Source organism: Mirounga angustirostris, unplaced genomic scaffold, assembly GCF_029215605.1.
Source record: "Mirounga angustirostris isolate CCGP_5_RB_7025 unplaced genomic scaffold, mMirAng1.0.hap1 SCAF_10, whole genome shotgun sequence".
NCBI lineage: Eukaryota > Metazoa > Chordata > Mammalia > Carnivora > Phocidae > Mirounga > Mirounga angustirostris.
The window spans coordinates 17719518-17744821 of NW_026991718.1; the positions used below are offsets into that span (position 1 = coordinate 17719518).

General features: G+C 38.8%; 1 long non-coding RNA gene across 1 annotated transcript in view; it reads right to left on the bottom strand.

The window, feature by feature from the left end:
• Positions 1-6510: 6510 nt before the first annotated feature.
• Positions 6511-25304, bottom strand: part of LOC135361838 (uncharacterized) — a 443895-nt gene continuing 425101 nt past the window's right edge. Inside the window, exon 6 of the long non-coding RNA XR_010405979.1 lies at positions 6511-6709. This is a non-coding gene — a long non-coding RNA (uncharacterized LOC135361838). The remainder of the gene's footprint in view (positions 6710-25304) is intronic.

Sequence of the window (25304 nt, forward strand, 5' to 3'; positions counted from 1 at the left end):
CCACTCCAATGGGGAAGCAAGAAAGTTCATCATTCTCTGTGTTTTGTCCTAGCTCCAGACACCTAACGACATCCAAGAAGAGCCGGATCCCAAACATGTTCCATTAGCTTTGAACCAACCTCAGCTGATGCTGGCATCAACATCCCTTACCTTTAATAATTTATGGATTAACTCCTATTGTTCATCTGACACTTGCCTTTGATTGGGCCCTACTCTGGATTCCTAAAGGAACACGCACCTCAGACCCCTTTCCAATACAAACCCCTAGCCCCAAGCAACAACGAGACTCATTCTCCTTTCCTTCGAAGTCTCTCAGACACTCCATCTGCTATTCTCTACCTGTCACTAACATTATTCAATAAACACTGTTTCCATTTGCTCTGGCTCAAAGCCAATTTCTACCCTGCCGGAAGCCAAGGATCCTCTTGGCTGGTCCTGTGGGACCTTCTCCAGGGCTCTTGGACTCAGCCTACCTCCATCAACAGTTCAACATAAAATTCCCTGGCTTGAAGAAGTCAAATGATTCCACCACTTACTGCCTGAGAATTTGGATAAGTCAACTTTCATCTCTGAACTTCAGTGCTCTCATCTGTAAATACTGGAAGTAACACCTAACATCTCAGAGCATCACTGAGAGAGATTAAACTATGTGATACAAATAAACTTATTAGCATAATGCTGAATATAGAGGGAAAATCTAATAAGCATTTGTTAAAGCATTTGTTAAATTTGGTATTTCATTTTTTGTGTGTATCCGTTGACACTTTTATATTGCACATGAAGGGGCTAGGACAAGGATCACAGGGGTGGGGGGGCGGCCAGGCAGAGTGCTTGTGGGGGTAAGCATTAGGGTGAGCATGTAAGGAGGACAGCATTTTAAAAATTTAGAAACATGGAAAGTTTCCCAGTAGACCAATGTGTATGAAGACACAGATGCCTGAAACAGCAGGATGTTGCAGACACAGTAGTTGGGCTTGTCTGAGAAAAGGTGTATGTGGGAGAATTAAAGTCCCTCTCATTTATTTCCCCAGTACCCATCTTCATTCCCCCACAAACTAAAAAGAAGAAAAAATTCATCTGGGACTAACTATGTGCCAGACATCATTCTAAGTGCTTTACACCTATGAACTTACTGAATCTTACCCAATGAGTTCGGTACTCCTAGTATCTCTATTTTTCATATGAGGACAGTGACACCAGGAAGGCGTAAGTATTTTTCTCGAGGCTGTACAACCAGTAATGTGTAGATCTCAGATCTGAACCTAAGCGATGGTAGTGCTCTTCACTCCAGTGTGTATACATTTGCAAAGTCCACCAAAACCAAACAGTACAAATAAATATAGAAGCAAGGAAGCAAATAGGGGAAAGGATTGGGTAAACTGAATCATTAAATGAGAAAAGTAAAACTTCAGAAAAGTTAAGTGACTCTCCCTTCATAATAAATGTGGTAAATGGCAGTTTTAAGACTAGAACTTAAATACCTTCAGCAACATGAAAACTCACACTGTTTCCTTGAATGCGCATATATACGTATACACACACATATATACACACATTATACACACATTATATAGATATGAATATGTGTGTTTATATATGTTTGTATGTATGTATGTATCTTGAAAGTATCCATTTAATAGAGTAAGTAATCTGGTGGCTTTTGCCCTATAAAACTATGTGCTTAGTATTTAAAGTCAACTAAATATTGACTGATTGGCCTTCCAGTTGAAAAAGCATTAAGAAAGCAGCCTCTCATACCACTTTGGAACATATACAAGTAGTCTCAGATACAGTAATTCTTACAAGCATCTTGAAGTCCTGCTAGGGGAAAAATATATTTAAAATGAATAAAATAGAGACTACTAATGTATATATTGAAAAGTGCTCACTTTAGAATACAGATAATTAATTCAAAAGACCCAAGGTGACTCTGTTTGTATTTTTTTTTTTTCCAAAATGCACTTCTAAACATATGTAGCTTTCCCACAAAATTTCCCCATTGGATCATTTAACACATATTGCTTGGCTGTCTATTAAATGTGATGTACTATTCCTAGGCCTCTGGAAAAAAAACAGACGTGATCCCAGCCCCAGTGAAACTTAGGTTATAGCAGGGACAGACAAACAATACATAATACATTTGACAAAAATTATATAGTACATTCTATGGTGGTAAGTACTGGGGGACAGAAACACAAAGATCAGAGAAGGGGGACCTCAGAGTGGGGGCTGCAGTATCACATAGGGGAGTCAGGGTGACCCTTTAGAGAAGGTGACAAGTGGGGAAAACCTGAAAGATGGGATACAAGCTTTCCAGGCAGAGGAAACAGTGCAGGCAGAGACCGGGAAGCAGGAGTGTGCCTGGAATGCTTAGGAAATGCCAGGGATGCCAGTGGGGTTGAAACATGACTAGGGCAAGAACGCAGAGAGGAGGTAAGGGAGCCAGATCCTACAGGGACCTCTACCCCACTCTGAAACGGAGAGCCACTATAGGGATTTGAGCAGAGAACTGTCACAATCCCACCAACATTTTAAATTTTTCTTAGGGAGAACTGTAGAAGGATGCCACCCTAATACCAGTGAGAAACGCTGGTGACATACTGTACTATGATCCCAATCTCAGGGAGAAATGTCCAACACTTCATCATTAAGCATTATGTTTCTTGTAGATTGTCTGAAAACTAACAATCTAACAGTAGAATCTATTGTAAATTTTAACAATACATTCTATTCCTAATTTCCTAAGTTATTTTTAAGATTGTATGTAAAGTTGATGATACACTTCCTGTGAGTCAATATGATTTTTGTCTTTAATTTGAATGGTAATGAATTACATGGACTGATTTTCTAATATTAAAATAATTTTGCATGCCTAGGATAAAGTCTCATGGTGGTTTCTTTCTTTGATGCTTGGTGACTTTTGACTGTGTACTGTGCTTTTTCATTAAAAAAAGAATTATTTGTAGTAATTATTCTAGTCATATCATAAGGGTCGTTTTATCACAAGAAATTGTGCTGGCTTGCCAACAAATGATATTGGCAAGTTTCTGATTTTTTTTTTTTTTTTTTGCTATTAATATAGTTCCTAATATGAAGGCAGCCTCATATTATTGATAAAATCTATTTTGTCATAATCTGTTACTGTCTGGAACACCACTGAATTCTATTCCTTGGCATTCATTTCAGATCTTTGGACTTGTAACCAAAAGTGTAATTGGTCCATGTTTTGTCTTATTCTAGCCTTTTCTTATTTAGGTATAAAAGTTATAAAAGTCTTATAGAATAAGTTAGATGATTTTCTCTCTTTTTTAATTTTCTGAAGTAATTTATATATGATAGGGACTTTTAAAATTGAGTTGTTTACCATTTCTTTGTTTTCTTTTTTCTTTTTCCTGATTTCTGATGGGCAAATATTTTTATCATCTATTTTTGTCCACTGATTTGAAGCTATAAATTATGTTCCTAATATTCAAATACTTTACCCAAATTTAGCTCCACATTTATCTAAGACAGTCTAAAGTTATTCAATATTTCCTCTTATGCAAAACTTGTCAAAAATCTTAGCATGCCTTAAAAAAATCATAGCCCCACCATTAGGTTATTGCTGTATGTTTAATTTTACCTTTTTAAACACCAAAAATGCTTTTTAATTGACAGATAGATTTTTATTTTTTCTTTGCTCACTTTTATCCTCTTGTCCATGCTCTGAGTTCCTATCTCCACTACCTGCACTGCATATTGTAATAAATCCTCTGGTATCATTCTATAACTGGTCAACAGTCTTTGTATGACTGAATAATGCCTTTTCCTTACCCTCACATGGGAATGAAGATTTAGCTGAGTATAAAAGTCTAGGTTAACAGTGAAGCTCCCTCAGGATTTTGAATATATGATTCTATTGTCTTTTGGACTTTCTTCTGCGTGATCTGTCTGCTTTCAGTCAAAAGACACTTCACACGCAGATAACTCGTCTTTTCTCTCTAGAGACTAGTTTTTAAGATTTTTTTCTTTCTCTTTAATGTTTCACAATCTCACTTCTCTGTGTTAAGTTGTGGATTTGTTTTTAGTTTTCTTGCATGGCATTTGTTGTCTATTTTTTGTTGTGTATTCCCTAAGGACTCAGAGTTTCCTAATTTCTGAGAAATCTCACCTGTTATGTCTTCCTATATTAATTCTCCACCACTCCATCCCTCTTTTATTCCAGAATTTCTATCATACCTATGGTGGAGCTTATCAATCTCACCCACTCTCATAATGATTTTCCAGTTTTTACTGTTTTTCCCGTCACTACTGGATTCTGGGTGATTTCTTCTGTATCATCTTCAAATAACTGTTTTTCCTTTGGCTCCATTCCATGTTTCATCTAATCTATTAAATTCTTTAATTCCAATACTTATAAATTCCAAGATTTTAATCTGATCCTTTTACATTTTTAAAATTGGCTTTTGTCATAATTTCTCCTTTTCAATAGGTAGTTTCCAATTATATATCTTTTGATCTTCTAAAGGTACTTGTTTTAAATAACAAAGTCTATTTCACAGGAATGAACTGATATTAGAATTACTAGTTTTGTTAGCTTTCTTTCCTTCTGAATATTTGATTTCTTCATGTGGTGAAGAGATGTATTTCAGCCTCATTTGAGGTGCAGGGACCCTCTCCCTCTGTACTCAGTCTTCTTGGTGTAAAATGTCAGACTCAGCCTCATGCCAGACCCCAGAACTAGGTTTTAAATGGGATGCCAGGACTTTGCCACACAGTGATTCTTGAGAGTATTACAGATTCAGCTGATGGCTTTACTGCTTTCCTTGTCATGAGGTTCTTTCTTTTTCCCTCCTACCTCTCTAACCCACATTTTCCTTTAAAGCCATGGATCAAGCAGATCTTCTGCAAAAGATTTTCTCAGCTTTCTTTTACTGGCTGTGATGAAGACACTGAGCCTACTTCCTATCTCCCATCTAATAAGGAATACTTTTCTTCAGTTACCTCTCTGAGCTGAACTTCTGTCTATCCCTTCTTGCTTTCTCATCATCTAGGAATACTGTGGCCTCTAGCTATGAAAGGGTAGCTTGTAGAGGCCAGTGCTCTGGTCAAGAACAATTGGGAAAAAACAGACACAAACTTGGATTTGAGAAGCCTGATCACAAAGAAAAGAAGGCACATTGAAGTGAGCACAATTTTCTGTAAGCCATGTTTACCCTTAGGGATTTGCCTATTCTTGGCACAGGAGGTGAAGCTGAGATGCTTGGCAGAGCCTCACTGCTACAAGACAGAAAACTAGCAAAGATATTTAATATCTTGTGAGGCTGAAGATTTTTTCTTTTAAATATGGAGTTTTGCAGCTGCCAAGACAGTCAAGTCTGGAGGAAATAAGTCTATGAGAGAAGAGAGGTAGAAGGAAGTAAACTTGATACTCAGTGGTTTAGACCCAGGCTCCTCATCCTCCACTATTGACATGTCAGGCCATATAATTCTCTATCGTGGGGGGCTGTCCTATAGAACACTGTAGAATGTTTAGCAGCATCCTTAGCCTCTACCCACTAGGTGTCAGTAGCAATCTGCCCCCTGCCCTCAGAGTTGTGAAAACCAAAAATATCTTTAAATATTGTCCATTGTCCCCTGAGGAGCAAAATCGCCCTAATTGAGAACCACTAGATTAGACTCTTGAAGCATCTGCTAAGTCCTTAGGGTGGACAGAGTAAGAGACTAAGAAACCAAGCAGAAAAATAGCTGGGTAACAGAGCAGAATGTTCAAGTCATGAAGTGCTGAAAAGATAAACACTAGAATGATGTTGGGGGGAAATGATCCTGGCAAACAATCCAGGCTCAAAATTGGTACCTCTGGAGATCTGTATCTAAGGACTAAGATGACCTATTCTAGCCTGATGTCAATGGCAACCCAGCCTTTAACAAGCTCAGACTGTGATTAAAGATGATCTGCTCTATCATAGCTATCTACCAGAAAACAAAGAGAATGGTCACCAGAGAAAGATAATGTCCACCAGAAACTATAACATTTTTACACAATGTCTTACATTCAATCAAAACTCTCTGTGCATAAAAACAAAGGACCCATGGAAAATAATACAGATAATAAAATGGATCCATAGGTGACCTAGGTTCTGATGTTATCAAATACAGACTTTAAGATAAATATTATTCTGGGGCGCCTGAATGGCTCAGTCAGTTAAGTGTCCAACTCTTGATTTTGGCTCAGGTCATGATCTCAGAGTAGTGGGATTGAGCCCCATGTCAGACTTTTGCTGAGCCCTGATTGTGGAGCCTGCTCGGGATTTTCTCTCTCCCTCTCTCTCTACCCCTTCCCCCACTCACAATGTCTCTCTTTCTCTCTCTCTCTCTCAAAATAAGTAAATAAAATCTTTAAAAAAAATAAATATTATTCAACAAACCAATATCATAGGTAAAGAAAATTGATAATGAGATTGAAATTATAAAGCTTAAACCCTCAAAAAATCTTCAAATGTAACTTTTAGAACTAAGAAATATAACCGTTCATGAGAAATTAAAAGATATGTGTAACAGTACATAAGGCATTTCTTCACTCATGGCCCCAATCTTACCATTGCTCCTGTTTGTCACATCTCCTTTGACTCTCATGCTCTTCTTTCCCTCTTAAAAGGATCCTCGTGAATACACTAGGCCCACCGGATAATCCAGGACACTCTCCCATCTCAAATTCCTTTACTTACGTCTGAAAAATGTAACAAAATTTTGTTGAATTTAACAATAATATGCAAAACCATGCACTGAAAACTAAAAAACATTGTTGAGAGAAATTAAAGACTACAAAAAAAATGGAGACACAGGGTGCCTGGGTGGCTCAGTTGGTTAAGCGACTGCCTTCGGCTCAGGTCATGATCCTGGAGTCCTGGGATCGAGTCCCGCATCAGGCTCCCTGCTCGGCAGGGAGTCTGCTTCTCCCTCTGACCCTCCTCCCTCTCATGCTCTCTGTCTCTCATTCTCTCTCTCTCAAATAAATAAATAAAATCTTAAAAAAAAAAAAAAATGGAGACATATACCATGATCCTAGATCAGATGGCTCAATATTTTTAGACGTTGATTCTTCCTTAATTGGTCTAGAGTTCTTGGGTTTTTTATTTTTTTTTCTTTTTTTGTGTGGAAATTGATATGTGGATTCTAATAATTATATAGAAATGCAAAGAACCTAGAGTAGCCAAAATAATTCTGAAAAACAACAAAGTTGGAAGACTTACACAACCTGATTGCAAAAATTTCTATAAAGCTAACATAATCGGGTGCCTGGGTGACTCAGTTGGTTAAGCGACTGCCTTCAGCTCAGGTCATTATCCCAGAGTCCTAAGATCAAGTCCCGTGTTGGGCTCCCAGCTCAGTGGGGAGCCTGCTTCTCCCTCTGACCCTCTCCCCTCTCATGCTGTTTCTTACTCTCTCTCAAATAAATAAATAAATAAATAAATAAAGTAACATAATCAAGAGAGTGTTATACTAGTGTGATTATATGTATATAATCCCTAGAAGAGACCAGAAAGTCCAGAAATGGAGTGACACGTGTCAAAAAATTTTTAACAAAGGTACCAGAGTAATTCTGTGGGGAAAATAATTCTGAGATGATTGGATTTGCAAAATGATAAACCTTGGCTCTTATTTCACATATTATACAGACATTAGCCTGAAATGGATTATAGGCCTAAATGTAAGAACTAAAAATATAACATTCTAAAAAACACAAAGGAGAGAATCTTTGTAATCTTGGTAGACAAAGATTTCTTACAGAATACACAAAAGGCACAAGCCACAAAAAGTGATAAATTGGAATTTATCAAAATTAAAAACCTTTGCTCTTCAAAAGACACTTTAAGAAAATAAAACACCAGTCATGGATTAGAAAAAAAAAAATACTTCAAAACATGTACCTCACATCAGATTGCATACAAAATATATAAAGAACTTTTTCAAGTCAATAATAAAAATCCAAAAAATTCAATTTTTAAAAATGGGTAAAAGATTTTTAAAACACCACCAAAGATATATGAGTGACAAATAAGCACATGAAAAAAACTTGCTTAAAGTCATTAGTCACTAGGGAAATGCAAATTTAATAACACAATGAGATTTCACTACACACCCACCAAAGTAGGTAAAATTAAAAAGACTAACAATAGCAGGTGCTAGGGAAGATACAGCAGCTAAAATTATCATATTTTGCTGATAGAATTGCAAATTATACAATAACTTTGGAAAATAATTTGGCAGTTCTCAACTATTTAAACATACTTTTACCATATGACTCAGCAGATTTACCAGTAGGTATTTAAACAGATAAATAAATACATATGCTCACACAAATAGTTTTACTAGAATGTTTACAGCAGTTTGTTTCCCAATGACCAAAAATTGGGAACAACATACACACACACACACACACACACCCCTACTGGTAAATTAAGAAACTGTGGTACATACATGTAATTGAACACTACTCAGTAATATTTATACATGTGACAACCTAGATGAATCACAAAACATTATATTAAGTACAAGATATTGGATATAAATTATTATTTACTATTGACTCAATTTTTATGAAGTTCTAGAAGAGCCAAAATTATATGAACAGGAAACATTGTACTTACCTGGGGCCCTGTGGGTGCTTTTAACTAGGCAGGGCCAAAAAGAAACATTTTGGGGTGATAAAAATATTCCATATATATCCTGATTGTGGTAATGGTTCCCAATTACAGAGTGTTATAAAAACTAATCAAACTGTATATCTTAATATGGTAAATTTTATTATATGTTAATTATACTTAATTTCAAAAACAAAAGGAAGTAGATAAAGATTGATTGGTAGAGCCCAATGCTAGTCTTAAAATGCAGACAGATGATTTGAACTTGGTATGATGAACAATATCAATACAAGATTAGTGTATTTGTGTGTCCTAAATAAATTATGCTCCTGAGGTTTACAAGCACTTGAATTGCTTTTCTACACAAGTGTTTTCTTCTTTTCTAGTTCTGAGGAGTTCTAGGAAATTCTTTAGTAAAAGGAGTTATAACAATATATTTATTATATTATATAATATATATACTTCTATAGTAAAACTCTCCTTGGTAATGCAGGATGGAAGCAGGTGGAAGTACTCTTCCACAGCTAGTAATGAGTTAATATGTTCCCTTAAAGGTGATGTGAATTGGCTAAATTTCTACATCTGACACTCAAATCAAATGAACAAAAGGAAAATGAACTTGCAAATATAATAAATATCCTATGACTGAGTATTCTGAAACAAAATTAAAATGGAAAGCTTCAACTTTATACATTACCCTTAAGAAAATCTACCTGCTACAGAATAACGAGGGTCCTGATCATGCCAGATCAAATGCAAGCACAATTTGCAGGTGTGCAGTTTCTCTTGAAAGAAGTTGTTAAACCATGAAGGGCACGTCAGAATCACTATCATGCTTTTCAGAACACTAAAGAGTTCACCAGGAAGGAAGCAGCACATGCATATCATATCAGTCCAACCTAGAGCACAATTTCATTAAATATTCAGCATCATGAGGAACTCCTTGCTTTACATATAGGATCTGATTCCCTTTGGGACTGAAGTGGTGTGAAATACTTGTTATACAGCACCATTGGGGACAGGAGGGCTCTGGCTAATTCTTGTTGACAGAGGAGTACTGTGCAAATGACACATGGATCAACAACTGTAAAGAAATTAGATTACATTACCCAGTGGATCTTCATAAGAATTTTATCCAAAATCTAGTAAGTGACCCAGAGAAAGTATTTACAGCATATACAATAGACACAAAGGTAAAATCTTTGATATAGCATAACTATGAATAAATGATAGGTATAAAGTAATTCCTAGAAATGATAAATATGTATAAAATGATATTCTACCTCATTAGTAATCTTGTACATGCAAATTATAATAAAAATTAATATTTTTTTTGAGGGGGAGGAGCAAGATGGTGGAGGAGTAGGAGACCTAAATTTCATCTGGTTCCAGGAATTCAGCTAGATAGGGATCAAACCATTCTGAACACCTATGAACGCAACTGGAGATCGAAGAAAAGAATAGCAGCCACTCTTTGAACAGAAAAGTGACCACTTACTGGAAGGTAGGACGTGCAGAGAAGTGAATCCGAGGCGATATTCGGGAGGATAGATGGCGGGGGAGGGGGCCTCCGTTGGCGGCTTCTGGCAAGTGATAGAGCCGCAGAGCACAAAATCGGAACTTTTAGAAGTCGGCTCTGCTAAGGGACGTCGCTCCAGTGGCTAAGCGGGGGGTGGAACCCTTGCAGGACAGTGTGGTCTCAGGACCCTCGGGGTCACAGAAAGACCGGGGGTGCCTGAGTGCGGCAGAGCTCCCAGGTATCAGAGCGGGGAAGCCGGCTGCAGAGACGAAGCCGAGGAGCGGGTTCTCAGCTCGGGGTTGCCATAAACCGTGACCCGCGGCACGGTCGGGCCACTGCTCCTCCAGCAGGGACCCAACAAGCGGCAGATCCAGGGAGACTCCCCTTCCTCCCCCGGGAGGAGCGGCGGGGAGTGCACTGCAGGGATTTGCTGGGTTTGGAGACTCCACCTGGGGTCGGGTGCCAGAGATAGAAACGCTCGGTCACAGTCCAGGTGAGCACAGAGTGCAGCCGGAGACCAGGGAGATGGGAGTGATTGACTGCTTTTCTCTGGGGGCACACTGAGGAGTGGGGCCCCACTGAGGAGTGGGGCCCCGAGTTCTCGGCTCCTCCGGGGCGGGGATTGGGATGCCGCCATTTTCACTCTCGGCCTCCAAAGCTGTACGGAAAGCTCGCAGGGAACAAAAGCCCCGGAGAGCAAACCCGAGCAGATTACTTAGCCCAGACTCCAGCAAGGGTAGGGCAATTCCGCCTCCAGCAAAGATATTTGGGAACCATGGCAACAGGCCCCTCTCCCAGAAGATTAGCAAGAACAGCCAGCCAAGACCAAGTTTAGTGATCAATGAGAACGGCAGAACCCCAGCACTAGGGGAATACTGCTCATAGAATCCATGGCTTTTTTCCCCATGTTTCTTTAGTCTTTCAAAGTTAATTTTTTTTAATTTTCCTTTTTCTATTTTTTTTATTTTTCTTTTTCCCTTTTTCAACCAACATCTTATCAATCCCTTTTTTAAAAGTCTTTTTTTATTTTTTTCATTTTTAGAGTCATATTCTATCCCTTCACTGTAGTTAACCTTATTTTTGGTGTGTATATATATATATATATAAGTTGTTCTCTCTTAAAATTTTGGGATACAGTTTCTTCTAACAGACCCAAATATACTCTAAATCTCTAGTGTATGGCTTTGTTCTAGTCTCCTGCCTGATCACATTCTCTCCCCCCTTTTTTTTAATTTCTCATCTTTCTTTTTTCAACCAACTTCTTATCAATTCCTTTTATAAAATCTTTTATAATTTTCATCTTTACAGTCATATTCCATCCCTTCATCGTATTTACCCTTCTTTTTGTACATATATAAGTTTTTCATTCTTTAAAATTTTGGGAGGCAGTTTCTTCTAACAGACCAAAATACACCCAAAATCTAGTGTGTGGCACTGATGTATTCACCAGCCTGAACATATTTGAGCATATTCTTTTTTTTTTTTTTTCTTCTTTCTTTCTTTCTCTTTCTTTTCCCCAGTTTCAGGTCTCTTCTGATTAGTTTAGTGTATATTTTTCTGGAGTCGTTGTTACCCTGTTAGCATTTTGTTCTCTCATTCATCTATTTTCTTCTGGACAAAATGACAAGATGGAAAAAATCACCTCAAAAAAAAGAACAAGAGGCAGTACCGACTGCCAGGGACATAATCAATATGGACATTAGTAAGATGTCAGAACTAGAGTTCAGAATGACAATTATAAAGATACTAGCTAGGCTTGAAAAAAACATGGAAGGGACACCTGGGTGGCTCAGTTGGTTGGGTGTCTGCTCGGGTCATGGTTCCGGGATTCTGGGATCGAGTCCCACTTCGGGCTCCTTGCTCAGCAGAGACTCTGCTTCTTCCTCTTCCTCTGCACCTCCCCCTGCTTATACTCTCTCTCTGTCAAATAAATAAATCTTTAAAAAAAAAAAAAGCATGGAAGATACTAGAGAAAACCTTTCTGGAGAAATAAAAGAACTAAAAATCAAAAAGTCTATTAATGAGGTGCAATCAAAAATGGTGGCTCTAACTACTAGGAAAAATGAGGGAGAAGAGAGAATTAGTTTATATAGAAGACCAAATGATGGAGAATAAAGAAGAAAGAAAAAGAGAGAGAAACAACTACTGGATCACGAGGACAGAATTCAAGAAATAAGTGATACCATAAGACGAAACAATATTACAATAATTGGGATCCCAGAAGAAGAAGAAAGAGAGAGGGGGCAGAAGGTATATTGGAGCAAATTATAGCAGAGAACCTCCCCAATTTGGGGAAGGAAACAGGCATCAAAATCCAGGAGGCACAGAGAACCCCCCTCAAAATCAATAAAAATAGGTCAACACCCTGACATCTAATACTAAAACTTACAAGTCTCAGAGACAAAGAGAAAATCCTGAAAGCAGCTCAGGACAAGAGGTCTGTAACCTACAATGGTAGAAACATTAGATTGGCAACAGACCTATCCACAGAGACCTGGCAGGCCAGAAAGGACTGACATGACATATTCAGAGCACTACATGAGAAAAATATGCAGCCAAGAATACTATATCTGGCTAGGCTGTCATTGAAAATTGAAGGAGAGATAAAAAGCTTCCAGGACAAACAAAAACTAAAGGAATTTGCAAACACAAAACCAGCCCTACAAGAAATATTGAAAGGGGTTCTCTAAGGAAAGAGAGAGCCTAAATGTAACAAAGACCAGAAAGGAACAGAGACAATATACAGTAACAGTCACCTTACAGGCAATATACTGGCACTAAATTCCTATCTTTCAATAGTTACCCTGAATGTAGATGGGCTAAATGCCCCAATCAAAAGACACAGGCTATCAGATTGAATAAAAAAAACAAGATCTATCAATATGGTATCTGCTAAAGACTCATTTTAGACCCAAAGACACCCCCAGATTGAAAGTGAGGGGGTGGAAAACCATTTACCATGCTAATGGACACCAAAAGAAAGCTAGGGTGGCAATCCTTATATCAGACAAATTAGATTTTAAACCAAAGACTATAATAAGAGATGAGGATGGACACTATATCATACTTAAAGGGTCTATCCAACAAGAAGACCTAACAATTATAAATATCTATGTCCCTAACATGGGAGCAGCCAATTATATAAAGCAGTTAATAACAAAAGCAAAGAAACACATTGACAACAATACAATAATAGTTGGGGACTTTAACACCCCCATCACTGAAATGGACAGATCATCTAAGCAAAAGATCAACAAAGAAATAAAGACTTTAAAAGATACACTGGACCAAATGAACTTCACAGATATATGAAAAACATTCGATCCCAAAGCATCAGAATACACATTCTTCTCTAGTGCCCATGGAACATTCTCCAGAATAGATCACATCCTAGGTCACAAATCAGGTCTCAACTGTTACCAAAAGATTGGGATCATTCCCTGCCTGTTTTCAGACCACAATGCTTTGAAACTAGAACTCAATCACAAAAGGGAAGTCAGAAAGAATTCAAATACATGGAGGCTAAAGAGCATCCTACTAAAAAATGAATGGGTCAAACAGGAAATTAAAGAAGAATTTTTAAAAATCATGGAAACCAATGAAAATGAAAACACAACTGTTCAAAATCTTTGGGATGCAGCAAAGTCGGTCCTAAGAGGAAAGTATATAGGAATACAAGCCTTTCTCAAGAAACAAGAAAGGTCACAAATACACAACCTAACCCTACAAATAAAGGAGCTGGAGAAAGAACATCAAGTAAAGTCTAAACCCAGCAGGAGAAGAGAAATAGTAAAGATCACAGCAGAAATCAATGAAATAGAAACTAAAAGAACAGTAGAACAGATCAATGAAACTAGGAGCTGGTTCTTTGAAAGAATTAATAAGATTGATAAACCCCTGGCCAGACTTATCAAAAAGAAAAGAGAAAGGACCCAAATAAATAAAATCATGAATGAAAGAGCAGAGATCCCAACCAACACCAAAGAAATACAAACAATTATAAGAACATATTATGAGCAAGTATATGCCAGCAAATTAGATAATCTGGAAAAAATGATGCATTCCTAGAAATGTATGAACTACCAAAACTGAACCAGGAAGAAATAGAAAACCTTAACAGACACATAACTACTAAAGAAATTGAAGCAGTAATCAAAAATCTCCCAACAAACAAGAGGCTAGGGCCAGATGGCTTCCCAGGGGAATTCTACCAAACATTGAAAGTAGAATTAATACCTATAATTCTGAAAGTGTTCCAAAAAATAGAAATGGAAGGAAAACTTCCAATCTCATTTTATGAGGCCACCATTACCTTGATCCCAAAACCAGACAAAGACCCCATCAAAAAGGAGAACTACAGACCAATATCCCTGATGAACATGAATGCAAAAATTCTCACCAAAATACTAGCCAATAGGATCCAACAGTACATTAAAAGGATTATTCACCACGACCAAGTGGGATTTATTCCTGGGCTGCAAGGTTGGTTCAACATCCGCAAATCAATCAATGTGATACAATACATTAACAAAAGAAAGAACAAGAACCATATGATCCTCTCAATAGATGCAGAAAAAGCATTTGACAAAGTAGCATCCTTTCTTGATTAAAACTCTTCAGAGTGTAGGGATAGCAGGTGCATACCTCAATATCATAAAAGCCATCTATGAAAAACCCACAGCAAATGTCATTCTCAATGGGGAAAAACTGAGAGCCTTCCCCCTAAGGTCAGGAACATGGCAGGGATGTCCACTCTCACCAGTGCTATTCAACATATTATTGGAAGTCCTAGCCACAGCAGTCAGACAACGAAAAGAAATAAAAGGCATCCGAATCGACGAAGAAGAAGTCAAGCTCTCACTCTTTGCAGATGATATGATACTTTATGTGGAAAACCCAAAAGACTCCACCCCAAAGCTGCTAGAACTCATACAGGAATTCAGTCAAGTGGCAGGATATAAAATCAATGCACAGAAATCAGTGGCATTCCTATACACCAACAACAAAACAGAAGAAAGAGAAATTAAGGAGTCCATCCCATTTACAATTGCACCCAAAACCATAAGATACCTAGGAATAAATCTAACCAAAGAGGCAAAGGATCTTATCAAACTCAAGACATCAGAAAACTATAAAATACTCATGAAAGAAATTGAGGAAGACACAAAGAAAGGGAAAAATGTTCCATGCTCATGGATTGATAGAACAAATATTGTGAAGATGTCAATGCCACCTAGAGCAATCTACACATTTAATGCAATCCCTATCAAAATACCATCCACTTTTTTCAAAGAAATGGAACAAATAATCCTAAAATTTGTACGGAACCAGAAAAGACCCCAAACAGCCAGAGGAATGTTGAAAAAGAAAAGCAAAGCTGGCGGCATCACAATTCTGGACTTCAAGCTCAATTACAAAACTGTAATCATTGAGACAGTATGGTACTGGCACAAAAACAGACACATAGATCAATGGGACAGTGTAGAGAGCCCAGAAATGGACCCTCAACTCTATGGCCAACTCATCTTTGACAAAGCAGGAAAGAATGTCCAATGGAAAAAAGACAGTCTCTTCAACAAATGGTGTTGGGAAAATTGGACAGCCACATGCAGAAGAATGAAACTGGACCATTTCCTTACCCCACACACAAAAATAGACTCCAAATGGTTGAAAGACCTCAATGTGAGACAGTAGTCCATCAAAATCCTAGAGGAGAACACAGGCAGCAACCTCTCCGACCTCAACCACAACAACTTCTTCCTAGAAATATCGCCAAAGGCAAGGGAAGCAAGGGCAAAAATGAACTATTGGGACTTCATCAGGTTAAAAAGTTTTGCACAGCAAAAGAAACAGCAAAACCAAAAGACAACCGACAGAATGGGAGAAGATATTTGCAAATGACATATCAGATAAAGGGCTAGTATCCAAAATCTATAAAGAACTTATCAAACTCAACACCCAAAGAACAAATGATCCAATCAAGAAATGGGCAGGAGATGTGAACAGACATTTTTCCAAAGAAGACATCCAAATGGCCAACAGACACATGAAAAAGTGCTCAACATCGCTCAGTGTTAGGGAAATGCAAATCAAAACCTCAATGAGATACCACCTCACACCAGTCAGAATGGCTAAAATTAACAAGTCAGGAAACGACAGTGGGCGGGGATGCGGAGAAAGGGGAACCCTCCTACACTGTTGGTGGGAATGCAAGCTGGTGCAGCCACTCTGGAAAACAGTATGGAGGTTCCTCAAAAAGTTGAAAATAGAGCTACCGTACGACCCAGCAATTGCACTACTGGGTATTTACCCCAAAGATACAAATGTAGTGATCCAAAGGGGTACATGTACCCCACTGTTTATAGCAGCAATGTCCACAATAGCCAAACTATGGACAGAGCCAAGATGTCCATCAACAGAGGAATGGACAAAGAAGAAGTGGTATATACATACAATGGAATATTATGCAGCCATCAAAAAAAAAAGAAATCTTGCCATTTGCAACGACATGGATAGAACTAGAGCGTATTATGCTAAGCAAAATAAGTCAATCAGAGAAAGACATGTATCATATGATCTCACTGATATGAGGAATTCTTAATCTCAGGAAGCAAACTGAGGGTTGCTGGAGTGGTAGGGGGTGGGAAAGATGGTGTGGCTGGGGTGGCTGGGTGATAGACACTGGGGAAGGTATGTGCTACGGTGAGTGCTGTGAATTGTGTAAGACTGATGAATCACAGACCTGTACCTCTGAAACAAATAATACATTATATGTTTAAAATAAAGATCGTAGGAAGGGAAAAATGAAGGGGGGAATTTGGAGGGGGAGACGAACCATGAGAGACTATAGACTCTGAGAAACAAACTGAGGGTTCTAGAGGGGAGGGGGCTGGGAGGATGGGTTAGCTTGGTGATGGGTATTAAAGAGGGCACGTATTGAATGGAGCACTGGGTGTTATATGCAAACAATGAATCATGGAACACTACAACAAAAACTAATGATGTGATATATGGTGATTAACATAATAAAATTTGTTTTGAAAAAGAAAAAAATAATAATTTTTTTTATCTATAAAATTGACCTAGAGGAAAAGTTGAGGTTAAAAATGTCCAATGTTCTCCCTCTGACCCTCCTCCTTCTCATGCTCTCTGTCTCTCATTCTCTCTCTCTCAAATAAATAAATAAAATATTTAAAAAAAAAAAAAAGGGGGGCGCCTGGGTGGCTCAGTTGGTTAGGCGACTGCCTTCAGCTCAGGTCATGATCCTGGAGTCCCAGGATCGAGTCCCGCATCGGGCTCCCTGCTCAGCAGGGAGTCTGCTTCTCCCTCTGACCCTCCTCCCTCTCATGCTCTCTGTCTCTCATTCTCTCTCTCAAATAAATAAATAAAATCTTTTAAAAAAAAAAATGTCCAATGTTGCCAAGAGTGGCGAAACTGTCCCTCTGATGGTGGAAGACATTTTGGCAGGATCTATAAAAAGGTAAAGCACGTTTGCTTGGATCCATCACTTCATTTTCTAAGAATTCTATATAAATATTGACTCCTATCTGCAAAGAATATTTTGCATGATGTTTGAAAATGAAAATATTGGAAACTATTTTAATATCCATTGACAGACAAGTGGAAATTTAATTTATGATCCACCCACAGAATACTTTGCTGCTTTGCAAAAATAAATTAAGAGATTAATAGTAGAGTTATTACATGAGATCCAGTATATATTTTTAAGTGGAAAAAACAAAACATGATCCCATTTTCTATTTTTTAACTTTCTATAATGTGGTTGACTATTTTACAATGATCATAGTTTACTTCCCTATTGTTTTAAATCCAAAGAAAAAGAAAAGGTAGAAAAACATACTTGACATAATTTGACCAAAGAATATTTTCTAGCCTTTTCTCTTTCTTTATTCTTCTTTCCCTGTATTTCTTTGTCCTTTTGTCCCTCTTTTTCTCCTTGTGTTCCTTCAACATTTTTTTTATTTTTTTGTTATTTGAAAGGTGGGGGGATGAACAAAGGGAGAGGGAGAGAGAATCTCAAGCAGACTCTGCACTGAGCTCAGAGCCAGACATGGGGCTTGATCTCAGGACCCTGAGATCACAACCTGAGCTAAAACAAAGATTTTGGATGCTTAATTGACTGCACTACCCAGGTGCCCCCTTCAACATTTATTGGATGGTTTCTATGAACCAGTTATTGTTATAGGTATTAAGGACACTATATTTAGTGCATATTAGGAAGATAATAAAAACAAATAAATAATTACAATTGATTACTATAGTGCCACAGCCGAGATATGTGCAGAGCTTGATATGAGCAGATAAATGAGTGCTTATGTTTGACTGAGGAGGAGAGGAAAGAGATCAGAAAGAGGCAGCAAGGAAGCAGTTTTCCAGATAGAGACTTGGACAAAGGTGCTTTATGCAGAGGGAACCAGAATTTAGTATCAAAGGAGCAAGGCACTCTGATTCTTAGAGGTGAAAGACAAAGGAAACAATATACATTCAGAATGCATTACATGGAGTGCTAAAAATCTGACCCCACAGGTGGCAAGCATGTGAATTCCTTAAATTTTCAATTCCCACTAAGAAAATCCTAAGCATCCAAAATGTTTTATTTTCCCCCTAGAGCAACTGAGATGCCTCAGGTTATGTTTTTAAGCTTTCTATGTATATGAACATTTTCATAATACTTTCACAATTTATAAGCCATCGTGAACCACAGGTGGGCAGAGCTACCTAAGGTGGCTGGCAGGTATGGACATCTCTAATTCCTAATGCCTGCTAGTTTTAGGGACTACACCATCTCAAAAGAACAGCAGAATTCTGTGAGAAAGACATCATTTCCCTACTTGCAGATAAGAAAAAGAGGAGATGGTAAGTAATTTGTCCCTTATTGATATACAATAATAATTCATAGAGGAAATTAATGGAAGATTACATACTAATAAATTACACAAGCTAGACTTTCATACTGGATGTGTGTAGGGCAGGCTTTGAGGAGCTCAAACATGCTTTTGACTTTTGAAAAGAATTATGTTTTTATGTAATTAAAATAAACACAATATTCATCTAGAATATCAAACTAGGTCTACTTCAAAGGGACATGAAAAACCTGGGGCAATACAAGAACACAAACACACAATTATCTCAAGAAAAGAGAAAAGGACAGGAAAGTATTTGATATCGGGGTGGGGCGAAGGAGGAACTATTCTGAGCAAATATTTTAATGTATATTAAGTATTTATTTATTTTGTGGTTTAAAATATTTTTAAAAATCATGATTCAAACTATTTTAAGAAATTGTCATCCCTCTTCAATTTTTATAGAGTTTACTGCACTTGCAGGGAGAAGCTCTTGTGTGGGATGTGAAAAGTTGATGGAGAAGGACAAAAGGCAATTAATCTATATGGGTCAAGCGTCACCTTGCCAGGTATTGGGCATGGCTGACAATCTGGGAGCAGCAGCTCTAGAAAAAGGCTAAAGAAATAGAATTCTGGATCTATTGGTACTTCTCCTTTGCCAGATTGGGTTCCAGCTTGGAGACAAAGGTATGGGATGGACCAGCAGTGGGACCGGCATCTTGAATGATGTGCCTGTAGGTCACTAGACCACAATCTGCTCAAGAATATGTTGCCAGAAAGATGACACCACATTTGACATCCCAATAATTTTCTTGGTAACATATGCAATCACTTCACAAACCCAGCCCAGCACAGTTGGCCAGGTTGGGGGAATGGGTGGGAACTTATTGGCACTCCGAAGAAGACAGGTGGAAAAGCTAAGGATTAAGCTGTTCTGCTCAGCCAGCAAAGAGAGAGATGCACCAGAAGCTTCTTCAGCCCTTCTCCCACTGGTCTAGATATAGCATCTATTAAAGAGCCCTAGCTTGACCATGGAATAATGAGAATTCAAACTGCACAATCATAAGTTATTTTAAATCTGTCTTTAACCCACAGAGAGGAAACTCCTTGAGGGGAGAAAACGCATTTATTTTTGTCTCTCTCCATAAAGATTTCTGTGTTGTAGATATTGTCTGAATAACAGAATGGGACTAAATGCACGTCACAAATGATAAGTGCTATTTAAATGCTTTTGTCTGTTGATTAAAAAAATGAAGTAAAAAATGTGAGCTTTAAATTAAAAAAACAGGGAATTTCAGGATGCCAATGTCACATCCTAAAAATAAAGTTTTACACTCCATAATAATTCTTAATGACATCCTGTTTCTTGAGGACCCTCTTTTATCTTCTTTTGTAATAAAAATTGAGTGTGTGTTAGTGCTCTTGAGTCCTCTGTGGAACGCATCTAGAATACAAGTGCCATCATCAGGAATCACAAAAATGTGAAATAGAGAAAAGTTAATACTGTGTTGTTATTTTCATTGATGAATCCCAAAGTTTGGGGAGGCTCACAGCACACTTTATAAGTGTAAGATTAAAAGGATCACACCCAGGGGTGCCTGGGTGGCTCAGTCGGTTAAGCATCTGCTTTCGGCTCAGGTCATGATCCCGGGATCCTGGAATCGAGCCCTTTGTCAGGCTCCCTGCTCAGCAGAGAGCCTGCTTCTCCCTCTCCCTCTGCCTGCCACTCTGCCTACTTGTGCTCTCTCTGTCAAATAAATAAATAAATAAATAAAATCTTAAAAAAATAATAAAAATAAAAGGATCACACCCAGCTTTATGGAACTGCAAGACCATCAGAGTAATTAGGTCCCCAAGGAGCAGAAATGTAGAATGGGGCCATCAGACTCAGGCAGGGTGAATCCCAAAAGCAGCACTTACATTTGATTCTGTTAGCAAGCAAAGAAGAAGGTGGGGGCTCATCAGAACATATCTAGGATTTAGTGACCTCCTCACTGGTACAAGAAAATACCTGGCAGGCAAAAACACACTAGACATGCTCCTCCTCCCAGGCATCCACCCTCAAAAAACCCACCCATACAAGACAGCCAAGGCATAGCAAAGGGGAACTGCACCCAGAACTTGAGAGATGGGGATGGAATAGGGGCTGTATTGGTAGCATAGCAAGCAGGGCCTGGGAGGGGTCAACCAGCAAGGCTCTGGCAGCCTCTCTGGACTGGCTAGGGATTGAAAAGAAAAGACAGAAACAGAAAGGGGAAGCTTGGAAAGAGTAAAGGATGGGAAAGAGGCATTAGTGAAACTAAACCGATACAAGGATCTAATGAGTATTCCTCAGAGTCAGGCTTTGTTGGCATGAGTTTGAAATCCAGGAAATAAGAGTGAAGAAGAGGCTCCTAGATATACCCAGGAAATAAAAGAGAGAGAAGCAACCTTCATTAAAGTGAAAACTCAAGTGAGAGAGAGGACCGCTCAGAAGGAACAGGAAAGGAGGAGGAACGGGAGGCCATCATTCATAGAAGCTGTAAGCAACGTACTTGAGACAGAAGTGTAGCAGATGGGCACTGCTTCAGATGCTGAAAAGGAAAGCTGATAAGGAAAGCTTCAGGACTCCGAGAAGAATAGAATATGTTAGGCCTTCACTGAAGGCTTAGAATAAGAATGTGCATATAACAATAATTAAAAATAATTTCGGTAACAATAGCTAGCATTGACTGAACTCTGCCAAAATACCAGTTGTTGCACCAAATACTTTCCATAAATTTATGTCATTTAATCTTCACTGCAAACCCAAGAGATGGCTGCTGCTCTCATTTCCATGTTGTAGATGAAGAAGCTGAGGAAAGTAATTCTCCCTAATCATGAATCTGTTGAATCAGGATTCACTTTAGGACTACCAATCACCAACCTCATTTCCTTCTTCTTGATGGTATCATGTAGCTCCTGACCTGAGATAGAAGAGTCAGGGACATCCACAAGATTGGAAACTTTCTTGCTGGACATGACAATTTGGGGAGCTGGAGAAGTCTAAAACATTTGCAATAACTAATTTCAAGCTTTCCTAAGAGAATTACCAAACATACATCCACATGCAACTGATTTTTCCACCTCTGTTATTTCCACCTGATGTAAGGCCATGATCATCTTTCTTGTAGGTTACTGCACTTGTCTCCCCACTTCTTCCCTTACCCTCATCTTGTCTATGCTTATCTCAGCACCTACAGTGTTTCTTTTAAAATAAGAGTCAGATTACATCACTCTTTGTCTAAAAACCCATCCAGAGGCCTCATTTATCACTGCGGTAAAAGCCGGAGCCCTTATAGTGATCTATGAGACCCTACATGATCCAGCTTTCCACCTGGCCTCTCCTCCAACCTTGCTTCCCCTTGCTCATTCCCCTGCAGCCACAGCAACCTCCTTCCTGTTCCAAGGCTCCTTGCACCTGCTGATCCTTCAGTCAAGGACTCTCTTCCCCAGATACCCAGATGAATTCCCCTCACTTCCTTCAGGTTTCTGTTCAAGGGTCATAAGTGAGATCTTCCTTGATCATCAAAATAAAATGGCGTCTCCTCCCAGCACCTCCATCCCCTCGCCCCTGTGTTATTCTTCTCTAGAGCACCTATCACAGTCTGACCTTCTAGTCTGTTATCTGTTTGTTATCTGATCCCACTCCAGGAACATGAGCTTCATGAGCCTTTTTCCTCCCTGATTTATAGTCAATGCCTCCAACAGTGCCTCGTGCAGGTTCAGTAAGTATTTGCTTAATGAATCAATGCAAAGCAGGCTCCACTTCAGTGTTGGCATATCCTTGATTGTTTATTATGAATAATGAAAAGTCTAACTAATTACTGTGAGAGAAGGAAGCAGGACCTCTGGTGGGAAAAGCAGAGAAGGGGATTCTAAGTTAGGAAACTGAAGGACAGCAACAGATGGAGCAGGTCGATAAGCAACAAAGGAGACGCGAAAATCATCTTATCCCATTATGAGAAGCTGAGAGTATAATTCTCAGGAACAAGAGACAAGCTGGGAGTCTCACTCACAGGCTTCTTCAGGCCCTGTTCCTTTGGCTATTGACGTATGGAAGCCTAGGGACACACTTTCCGAGAAAATCCTTATAACTCATCACTGTCCAATCAATCAGAGCTCTTGAGTAGGAAGTGATGAGGAGTCTGAACAGTCCTGGATTAGAAGCCATCCAATTAGACTGCTGGGCATTTGGAGAAAGCCTGATGGCCTCGGCACAGGCATTTATGCTAATAAAGCTCACCATTTCCACGTGGTGGGGGGAACACACTTTTTAAAAATCGCTGCATTACTTCTGACAGTTTAGCCATTCATGTCAAACCTCCTTCAGTAAATCACATCAGCACACACTATCTGATGGAAGTTTTCACAAAGGTACATCTGACAACTTCGAGGGGATTTTTAGGTCAAATATAACATGATTGAATATGTCTATTATTGAAGTCCAATTTAAATCCATCAAACACAGCACTTATTTTTCAAGAATACCAGGTGTGCCTTTTATGGGCTTCATTGTACTAGACGGCCCTGCTATTTTGGGTGAATTTCATTTTAGAGGTGTTGATTGTTTGCAGATGCTCAGGATGAGACAACAGAAAAAAGTTTTTAGAAGTCCCTCAGAAAGTTTTAAAAAGTAGGAATAAAGAACTCAGCAACATAAGGACATGGAATCTAATAAAGTCGAAGTCCGGACTAGTGTAGTGTTTAAGGGAATTCTGGACTCACAGCTGGAAAGCTTTATGGGCACTGTTCCCTCAGGCAAATAATGAAACCTCTTTCAGCTTCCATTTCTTCATCTATGAAGGTGAGAGGTGACCACCCACTCAAGAGACCACTGGTGGGCAGGACACAAGAGAGTTTCTAAAATGCGGGCCATACGCTGCCAAGCACTCAATAGATCATGATGCCTACCACCCATTCCCTCTGCTACTGCAGTTTCCCCGGTCATCCCTCCAGTTCCTTCAGCTCTGTCAAAACGAGGGTAACTGGACCGCAGCTTTGATACCACCCACCTAGTAAGATAAGTCTTCAGGTCGTTGCTCTCCCCTTTGGTTATTTACCCATGGAAGACATCCGCTATTTTAAAAACTGAGTGAACTCTTTTGATGCTTCAGTGACCTTGCTTCATAGTCTTGTTTTACCAAGTATGTACTGGGGATCCCAAAGGCCTAGGCATCTCTCTGCAAAGTGGCCCCGACAATGACTGTCTATAGAAATACCCAACTATAGACCACATTGACCACAATTCCATTTCTGGTGTTTAATTTGTAGCTGGCATCTATGACAGCCTCAGCACAAACACTGTCTTCTTCAGTTTAAATAAAACAAGTGGTGACACCATAGCTGCAGGTAGCTTGAAAGGAAAAAAAAAAAAAGATCCTGGAATCATTTAACAGTGCTTTTTAATTTTATAAAACTTAACATATTAATGATATGTAATTTAACTTAAGCAAACTGGGCCACCGGATAATCATATCTTGAATAATCCTTCTCCTTTATTAAAAAAAATTAATAACAGTATGATAAGGCCTCAAGCCTTTTTTCTCCCCCTCCCAAATTGTAACCGTGCAGCAGTTGAAACACATTTGAAAATAAAATCAATCAACCCAAGCTTCGTCAAGGACAAATCATATGTCTCAGAGGACCGCTGTCTGCATACAGGCAGAGGGTGGACAGCCCAAGTCTGGCCAGGGGAGGCTGGTCTTTGGAAATCTTGACTGTAGAGGTCAGAGGCTCAGAACATGGAACATTTGGCTTCTCCTCAGCCTCCCCAGTGCTTTCTCATCTTAGTGGATTTCATTTTCTTGGCAAATGTTGGTAGCATATCAGTAAGTCTTTTTAACACTTCTTCATCCCCTAGTCTCTCAGTTTCAAGATCATTAATAAAACAGCAGCTTGAGAAGACAGCACCCCAGGCAATCCACAGTGATAGCAGGTAGGGTGACTGCCTGATTTTCACAACCATTAGCATAGATGAAGTTGAATTTCATAAATAGGGTATAAACTCCATGAAAGGATAACTAGGAATAAGCACTATTTTTTGCCCCTATAGGAAGTTAAAGCAAAAATAAACGTAGAAAGTTTCCAGTTTCTTCCTGTCATGAAAGTTTACTTTCCTGGTATAAAAGCCAATTACACTCAAATTAGAAAAACTGGGAAAAAATGGAAAATTGTTGAGAATTAGAATATTTCCTAGTTCCCTAAGTTCCTTTTCTTCCAGTTTCTTCATACATGAATTTTTTACCTTTTTTTTCCCTTAATGCCCCATAAATAATA